General features: G+C 48.4%; 1 pseudogene; it reads left to right on the top strand.

The window, feature by feature from the left end:
- The first annotated feature begins 5,184 nt into the window (after positions 1–5,184).
- LOC119320179 lies at positions 5,185–9,045 on the top strand (annotated as a pseudogene).
- Positions 9,046–9,877: the final 832 nt, after the last annotated feature.

Below are 9,877 nucleotides of genomic sequence, written 5' to 3'. Positions count from 1 at the left end.
TCCTTCTTCACGGGGAGTAGCCCCACCTTTGTCTTCGGCCTGACTAGGCGGAAAGAGGGAGAAGAGGGACCACGGTCGCCCTCGTTGATGACGACGGTGCCCGAGCGGCGTCTCTTGTGGCTCCGGCTTGACGGGGCGGAGCGTCGGCGATCCGGAGGAAAGGGAGCCCGACAATGAGGAGGTCGCCGTCTCCATTCACCGCGGCGTCCAGGAGCTGTCGCAGCGGCGAGAGAAGGAGGGGACGTCAGGTACTCCAACCGCGGCATGTTGCCGGCCTCGATGTGCTCGAGGACGGCTTCAAGGGTGCGGCCGGGGACGCCCCACCATTGGTGTTTCACCTCAGAGTTGAGGCGGCCACGAGGCTCGATGCCGTTCCTGGAGGTGAGCTGGTCTTTGTGGCGGCGGTCGAAGTACACCATCCACAACATGTGGCTGTCGAGGGCGTACTTCGACTGGTTCCGCGCTTGCTCCGGCAACGATGACCGGATGTGTGCGATCTCGGGCGCCGATCGGCACCGATGGGCGCCGGAGGTACTGAGACGCCGCCGACACTCAGCCTCCACGAGCGCATGCCCGGCGGTGCTAGGTAGTTGGCCTCATAGAGGAGGCGTGCCTCGTCTTCGTGCAGGTGGCGGCGATCGAAACCATTGGCCGCCGCACCGTCGCCTGGGTAGTGCTCGGCCATGGTCGTCGGCGGGGGAGAGAGAAGAGACGCGCGTCGGCGGTGAGAGGTCGAGTGGGGTGTCGACGACGAGGGAGTGTGCATTCACCGACGAGATGGGGGGTTCTATGGCGAGGGAGTGTGCCTTCACTAGCGAGGGAGGGCCTGCTTTTATAGCCGTGGGTGGGCGGCGAGAGGGTGGGCGCCGTGTGTACGCGTGGCGCGAGCGGGTGGGACGCGCGTTGCCTGCGCCTTTACTGTGCCGCCCATGAGACATCAATGGAAGGCTAACCGGCGCGGCAACCTTCGCATTGATTCCCGCGGGAATCGAGGCGATGAGGACGAGAAGGCGCAGAGTCGCTGACTTGGCGGGCCCACTTGTTTTAACCGTTTCCCCGGGCGCCCCCAGCGCGCCGGGTTCAGCCTAGGTCCACCGGCACCGAATTCGGCCCTAACCGGCAAAAAGTGGGCTTTTGGGGGCGTGACTGGACTAATTTTTCGGCGCCGACGATAAAAAAGGCCTTGGGGGGCTTGTTGCAGGCGCGGCTAGAGATGCTCTAAGTATGACAAATTCCAATGACACATAACAAGTTCTTATCAAAAATAAACTAAAGCACGAAAGTTGCCGTGCTTCACACGACATGGCCCGGTTATATGAGCCAGGCACGCCACGGCAAGTACACTGTCCGTGCCGGGCCAGCACACATGCTGCCCTCCCTGGTCCAGACAGGCCCCCTATGTTACATGGGCCGGCACGACGGCCCCTTTGACACGCCAGCTCATGTAGCATTCAGCCTATTGGGCTATTTTGGACCTATATTAAGCCTATTGAGCTGTATAAAAAAAGTAGACGGGTCATGTCGTGTCGGCACTTGTGCCCAACCTCATGGCCCAGGCATGGCCCTAGGCGGCGGTTCCCTTGAGATGGAATAAACTTCTCTCCGCTTCGTCTGTGTTTCGATGGTGTGTCTAGCATCGTCGGTGGGCGTGTGGAGATGCGTCTCTGGTAGTTTTGTCTTTGGTGGATTTGCTCGGATTTGGTCGTAGTTTTATCTACGTTCGTGTGTCTTCGGGTGGGATCCTTCCAATCTACGCTACTCTTCATCTGCGGCGGTTGTTGTTCTGTTGTGCTGGTCCTATGTGGCCTTAGCGCGACGACTTCTCAACTATCTACTACAATAAGTTTGCCCGATTTCGATGAGGGAGGAGTGATGACGGTGGCGTGCCTTCGACTCGCTTCAGTGCTTGTAGTCGCCAATAGGTGATCTACGGATCTGGATGTAATTTTTATTATTTACGATATTTGTTGTACCGCCACGATCGAAAATGAATACATCGCAAGTTTTCTCACGAAAAAAGTGTAAAAAACGAAGTATTTTAAAATGCATCGAGTACTCAACTACCCATGCATGATCAATTCCACGTGGCTTACTTGCGGATTACAGTGTTGTGATGTAATAACCTTTGCTTTGAGATTCAATAAACCAAAGTTTTCATACTTCCCAAATTTTTTAGGTTCAATAACCCTTTTTCTCCTAGGGGATTCAATAACCTTTGCTCTGAGACTCGCAAACCTTTTGCATGAGTGGTGTGATGGAGCATAACTCATATTTCCCAAAGTTAGAGCGACCCCAATGGAACGACCCAAACGAACAGCGATTTCGTTTGTTTTTGTCCGTTTGGGTCGGCTGGTCGTCCGGCGTCCGCCCTATTTTGCATATGGGTCGGTAGGGCGCCCAACGCGCCGTCCCATATGTGCCGGCTTGGCTGTCTGGCCCCCTTATTTTTTTGCATGATTGCATAGTTCAAAATAAAATCGTTTTGGACCGAATAAAATAGCGTAGTTTATTACAAGCCAAATGAAAATAAAAAGGTCTCACATAGTTTTGCAAATGAATAAAAGAAGATACATCTATTGGTTGCCAACATGAGCCCACATATATTCAACCAAATCATTTTGCAGTTGCATGTGCGTTTCCTAATCACGCATGTCTTGATGAAATTGGGTGAACTGTTCAAACGTTGCCGCTACTCCATGCTCAGGCACATCATTCTCACCCTGAAACTGAAACCCTTGATCATACAGACGTTCCGGGCGCTCGTCTTCTATGATCATATTATGCATGATCACACAAGCAGTCACCACCTTCCACAGTTTCTGCGTGCTTCAGGTATTAGCAGGATACCGAACGATGCCCCATCGAGATTGCAAAACACCAAAGGCATGCTCGACATCCTTCCTAGCACTCTCTTGCTCTTGGGCAAATCTTTTCCTCTTCTCTCCGACAGGGTTGGGTATTGTCTTGACAATAGTGGTCCACTAAGAATAGATATTGTCACCCAGATAGTATCATTTGTCGTAGGTGTGGCCGTTGACAGTAAAGTTCACCGGTGGGTTGTTGCCTTCGGCAAGCCTAGCAAACACCGGCGAGTGTTGAAGTTTGTTGATATCATTGTGTGATCCGGCCATGCCAAAGAAAGAGTGCCAGATCCAGAGATTTTGAGACGACACGGCCTCAAGTATGATAGTACAAGCCCTGACATGGCCCTTATACTGCCCTTGCCAAGCAGAAGGGCAGTTCTTTCACTCCCAATACATGCAGTCTATACTACCAAGCATCCATGCGAAGCCCCTGCTGGCATTCATCACCAACAAACGGGCTGTATCTTCAGCAGTCGGCTCTCTCAAGTACTCAGGGCCAAACACAACAATAATAGTCTTGCAAAACTTATACAGGGACTCTAGGCAAGTAGACTTGCTCATACGGACGTACTCGTCAATGAGATCACCGGGCACTCCGTATGCAAGCATTCGGATGGCGGCAGTGCATTTCTGATAAGAGGAAAAACCAATCTTGCCAACGACATCCTCTTTTGCACTCGAAATAGTCATCATAGCCGACCACCCCCTCTCTAATACGGTTGAAAAGATGTCTACTCATACGGAAATGGCGGCGTAATTTCTGATGTTTGAACAGTAGGTTTGTTGTATCAAAGTAGTCCTTCCAAAGAAGAAAATGTCCGCTCTCTCGGTTGCGATTCAACGCCGGAAGGTGGCCCGGAATGGAACCACGAAACAATGGCCGTTGGCTGTTGAGGTGGTGATGGACCAACACGGCAACCAATATCTCCTCCTCGTCATCGGAGGACGAATCGTCGGAGTCACAAAGGAAATTATGGAAAAAAAACTCGTCGGCGGAGTCCATTTTGTACCTTGGCAAACTGTCGAACAGCTTGCGGGCGTCGACAAAGGAGACGGACGGCGAAGGGAGTTGCGGCGCGCACGGACCAGCTAGCTGTCCTGCCGGCGTCCGACGAGCGTGCCGGCTTCCGACGAGCTTGCCGGTGAGGATCTGGCCGGGCGGCGAGGCAGCTTCATGGTCGGGAGCGGCTGTGCGATGGGGGGGGGGCGCTGGGTGGGAAGCAGTAGGCTCCCGGCGGCAAGACGGCGGTGGCGGACGACGTGGGAGTGGGCGGCGTAGCTGGGCGGATGTGGATGCCCCGGCAGCTAGCAGAGTCGCCGGCTAGGGCAGGCGTCGGCGACGGAGGAGTTGGGCGAGGGTTGCTGTTGTATGGGCAATGTGACACAGACCAGCGGGCCCGGAGGAGGAGAGGGCGAGCGTGCGCGCGTCCGCGCCGACGCAAATCCGGCTCAAAAATGGGCCGGGAATGGGTCACATGCGGACGAAAAGCGGACGAGCGTCCGTTTGGGTCGGCGCGCTGGGCCGCCTTTTCTATCCGCGCCGATCCAAACAGACAACAACGAACGAAATGAGTCGCCCCATTGGAGTTGCTCTTAAAGCTCACATGTATATGTTTCTTCAAAATTGAGTAGTGGCCTAACAAACTGAAATGTTTCTCATGCTAACTTCCCTCTCTTATCTTATCTATGGGCATGATAAGATAGACTGACTTTGCTTCAGCCAAATAGTTGTGCCCTGATTACTTGCTTGATGGCCATGCATTCTGTGAGTTGATGAGTTCAACATTTGCCGGTTGCTTAACATGCCAATTCAGTGGTCCAAAAAAGTCCCCAGACCTGTTTCGTAAAGGAAGTGGATTCTTCAAATTTGAGATCATCCTCCAGCTTTATCTACACAAGCTGTGATACCAGTTGGCTCTGTGCTAGCCGAGAAAAAAAAAATAGTGGCACAACCTTCTATGTTGATGTGTCTTACTGACAAGATTATTTATGGGCGATGCTGGTTATAAAATGATGATCAGTTTTCTCTTTCTTATGATAAGATAAAATAGTCCTTTCTTAGATTAAGATTATCACTTTATCAGCCAAAAAATATTTACTAGAAGAACTTGTGTTTTGTAATCTTGCAATGCTATCACCGTAGAAAACATAAAGAAATAAAAGTATGACGGTGCATTATTTTACTTGTATGAAATAAAAATTGTACTCCCTCCGTCCGAAAAAACTTGTCCCAACCTTCTCTTTCAAATGGATATATTTGATACTAACTTGGTAACTTAGTGCTAAATACATCCATTTAAGGGATAACCTTTTTCGGACGGAGGGAGTACACTGTAAGCTATATATTATAGGATGTTTTCAACGTAACAAATAAATGTGATGGAAATTTCCTGCACTTCAAATTTCCATCCCATTTATATTTTTTCACACACCGCAAAACTGGGATTTTTTGCGTGGTGAGACTTCAGTGTGCATCCCAGTTTTGGAGTCTCACCACGCTTTCATCCGCACTCGTTGAATCCGCACCATCTTCCAGAAGGAGAAAAAAGCCATCCGCATCAGTGAGCGAGGAGGGCGAGATGAGCAGCCTCCGCCTCCGCCGCCGCCCCCGCTCGCCGGCGGCATCCCCGCTGGAGGACGACGACCTGCTCTCCGAGATCCTGCTCCGCCTCCCCCCGCAGCCTTCCTCCCTCCCCCGCGCATCCCTCGTCTGCAAGAGCTGGCGCCGCCTCGTCTCAGATCCCCAATTCCGACGCCGCTTCCGCCTCCGCCACCGCCGCAACCCTCCTCTCCTCGGCTTCTTCGACCGATTTGATGGCCTCTTCTTCCATCCTACCCTGGACGCCCCTGACCGTGTTCCTCTTGGGCGCTTCCCCTTGCAGCGCGACGACGGCGACTACTTCGTCTCCCTCGGATGCCGCCATGGCCTCCTACTCATCTTCCTTCCGGAGCGTCTCTAGATCCTTGTGTGGGATCCCGTCACGGGCGACCAGCACCGCCTGACCATTCCCCCGGTGGTCGCGGCACGCGCGGAGAAGATTGGGATCAGCGGGGCGGTGTATCGCGCCGCCGGAGACGTCCAGCAGTTCCAGGTGGTCTTGGCAGTGACAGACGGCGACGGCCCGAAACATAGACGAGCGCTCGCCGTTGTTTACTCGTCAAAGACCGGCTTATGGGGGAATCTCATCCCCACACCCATACCGCACCAGGCTCATGGATCCCAGTTTTTCACCATCGTTACCGGTGACGCTTTGCTGGCTGGAGATTCCCTTTACTGGGTGCTTGCTGGGAATTTGGATGGAATTCTCGAGTTTGATTTGGAGAAGCAGAGTCTAGCTGTGATACAGGTGCCAGATGTGCGTGGCAGGCGCAACTTCAAGCTTATGTGGGCAGAGGGCGGTGGGCTGGGTTTCCTCTTAATTTCAGACTCTGACCGCTGCACCGCCCAATTATGGAAGAGGGTGACTGACTGTGATGGTATTGCTTCATGGGCGCTTGCAAGAACTATTCAACTTAACAAGCTACTTTCCCTGAATCCAGAGGAGGAAGAGCGCATAGTGATGCTAGGGTTTGCTGAAAATAACAATGTGTTGTTGCTGTGGACGGTTGTTGGCCTCTTCACAATCCATCTCGAGTCATTAAAGTTCAAGAAGCTTTTCAAAACTATGCAAATTTCTCACTATCATCCATTCGAAAGTGTCTACACTGAAGGTATATAATACCATGCCCTTCATTGCGGTCAGAACAAAACCAAGTTATGTGTTGATAATTGGCTGATGAAATCATGTTCACATCATTTTGTGTTAAGCCAACAATTTTAAGTAGTGTCATATCATTTATTCTTATTTTGCTGATCCGTGACCTCTTCAGCGTATAGTGATTTTGTTTCTGTAATGATGCTTGTTTGGGTGCTTTTTATGTGATGGTTATATATGGATTCACATGTATTACTTATAGTTATTGTAGCTAGTGTTTGCTATGTTTTTTATGTCACCAATTTGGCTTCCATACCAAGATGATGATGGGCTGTCATAGATGATGCAGTAAAATAAAATGTGGCGATGTTTCATTATAATGTGGTTCCCGTTAGAAGTAGCAATCTGTTTTTTTTATCAGTTCACTATATAAAATATCTATAGAGAAAAGAACTCCAAGATTGGCAAATTCACTGAACTATATTTCACTGTTACCCGCCTAATGACACATGCAAGAATTATATAAGGCTACTTTTAGTTCATAACTGCTTTAAAGTTTTTCTCATGATAAAATACCTATCAACTGGAAGTTGAGGACAAAAATGAAAAACTAGCTTGAACCTACTGAAATGTCAAATAGGCAGCTCAATAGGTACATTTAGAAGCTTCAAGCTTAGTCTATTTCTTTCAATCAATATTATTATCTCTGCTATCTTGCAATATTCTTAAATCAATAATGGAAAATTCAAATAATTGTTCACTCTAGCACTTTAGGAGAGTCTGTTGCAAGGGATGAATTCATTCGTATGAGAAAAATAATAAGATATTTAATTTCATATTTTAGGCTTAACCTCTTTGTGGATAATCTAAATCTGAATAGTCACATCACTTCTCCTAATGCTCTATCAAGACTCTGCTTCTTTTTCAAGATACAACTATGAGTTATGTAAATATCTCCTTGATGTCTCCTCATATCTGTTTGGCTTTTTGTTGGAATGACATTGGTTGTTTAACTTCTTATGCTTGCAGTAACAGGCATTGGTGGTAGACATGGTGCATCTGATCTTATGCACAATAAATAAGATGATTGTCTGGTTAAATATGCTGTTGTCATGTACTGGCAGAGTAGGTAAGGCTATCTTCTGCATGTATGTTGGCTTGTTGAGGAATCAGAACTGTTCCTTCAAAAAATGTATTGATTTGCTTTGTACTGTCATTTCAAGTATCAAATTGCAAGAGAGGACATATTTTCTCTATAATTGTTTACTTAGCGTAGCTCCTGCCCATCTGGTCACATCCTATGCTTTGGGCTGCATCTTGAATCTTTTCTCCAAACCCTGTTTCCTCAGCAGCTCTCTGTTCTCTTCCACTTGCCTTCACCCATCTGCCTTCTCTTTTATTTACTGACATTTTACCCCTCTTCACTGGATGTGCACTTTGACTGGCCTTCCCGTTGCGTCCAGCAGCCTTGCTTTCAGTTCACCTCCTTGTAGGTACTCCCCCAGTACCTTCTGGTAGTCTCGGGTTCTTCTCCCTCTAGCCCTTCAATGACTGATAAACTAGGACCCTTCCCCATTCCCTACTTATGCATATGCTTGTTCCCTTCTCAGAGATGAGAACGTTATTATGATAAGTACTCCCTCCGTTCGGAATTACTTGTCGTAGAAATGGATGTATCTAGACATTTTTTAGTTCTAGATACATCCATTTCTGCGACAAGTAATTCAGGACGGAGGGAGTAGTAGCAAATGAACTACTTGCATTTCACTGTGCTCTGGGGATATAATTTTGTTTTACTTTTACTGATGCTGAATGTGTGCCACCACACTGCAAATTTCCTACAGTTATTCTCTGTTTCAAGTGTTGGTTTTGTCTGATAAATAATAATATTGCTGAGATGATTTGCCTTTGGAGCTTTTGGCACAGTTCCACAATGGTGAAGCTAATGTTTACTGTTTAGAGTCATACAAATTTATGAGAACAACTCCAATGGCTTTTCCTGGATATGAATGGTGCAAAATTATTTGACTCGTGATATTGCTTGCCCCGCAGGTTACATTCTGGTCACTGAAATGAAGAACTGCATTGTTGGCTGTAGGCGCTTCTATTCTGTATGTTCCACACGGAGATTGACTCTCTGTAGCATGCGCCACTCGGCTGTGAAGTGCACTTGTAGGAATTACTTGCTTAATTTGACAACTTTCGTCTATTATCTAGTTTCTGTGGGCATCTGTCAACTGGCTTGAAGGTCGAAGGCACATTGACTTGCTGCTTTCGGAGCAAGCATGTTTACCAAGTTCGCGACCCTGCTTGCATTTGGTGTGTGTGCTAGTGTGCATGCATTTGGTTATCTCGCTTCTTGTATTTTGCTCGCGTTCCATGATGCCCCATTGTCCGTGCGGTTTTGAGTTTCCATCTGGTTCCGAGATGAGCTATTTTCAAACATATTCTGGGTAATGAATGTTGAATCGATCAGTATTTGTACCTGGGAATTGGGAGGCAGTTCCTGTTTGTTGAACTGTGCCTGCACAAATAGCTGTTTCACTACTTTCAAATTTGAAGTTGCCTTCACTTTCAAATTTGAAGTTGCCTTCTGATCGGGGCATGCATGGGCAAATCAAAGCCAGAGCAAATATTAGCATGGGTGTTGAGATTAATTAGCATTGAGTATCCTGTGGAAGGCCCGTAATCTTCCGTGCGTTTAGGATTTTCCGAGAATAATCTACCAGACCATATTGTCCTAGCGTGTGTCAATCACTCTACAGCTTTCTCTTCCTGTCTCGCTTGTTCCCCCTGTCTCGCTCTAGGGTTCTTCGATTCCTCTCCTTTTTCTCGTAGGGACTGTGCTAGAACGATTTGTTCTCTCTTGGTGATTGCGCTAGGGGTTTAACCTGTTGGTGTTGGATTTGTTGCAGGTTATCTTGTCCACTTGTCAATCAAGATACTGAAGAGTAGTTTGGGTTTTGGTTCGAGTTCAATCTTTGAGCCTTTGAGGTGTTCGATTTTGTCCCTTTATCCGTTGATCCATTCCGTTATCTAGCTCCACCAGCACTATCCTTGCGGTGGCCGGGGGTGGAGATGGTCTTCGCTTCCCTCAACACAACTTTGGGATCGTTGGTTAGAAGAACTCCACCTATCATGTACTCCCTCCGTTCTATAAAGTTGAGTCATTTATTTTGGAACGGAGGAAGTAGTCATTAGCCTAAACCGCCCGGGTGGTCCTTCTCGTTACATATCATGTGCTAGATTGACAGGACCAAAACCAAATCGTTGGTTGGCTACTCCCATCAAGGTGCACCCGTACGTGGGTGTGGTCGG

This window comes from Triticum dicoccoides, chromosome 6B (assembly GCF_002162155.2).
Source record: "Triticum dicoccoides isolate Atlit2015 ecotype Zavitan chromosome 6B, WEW_v2.0, whole genome shotgun sequence".
NCBI classification, from domain to species: Eukaryota; Viridiplantae; Streptophyta; class Magnoliopsida; order Poales; family Poaceae; genus Triticum; species Triticum dicoccoides.
The sequence above is the reverse complement of the archived record's forward strand: the minus strand, read 5'-3'. Positions and strand labels throughout refer to the sequence as shown.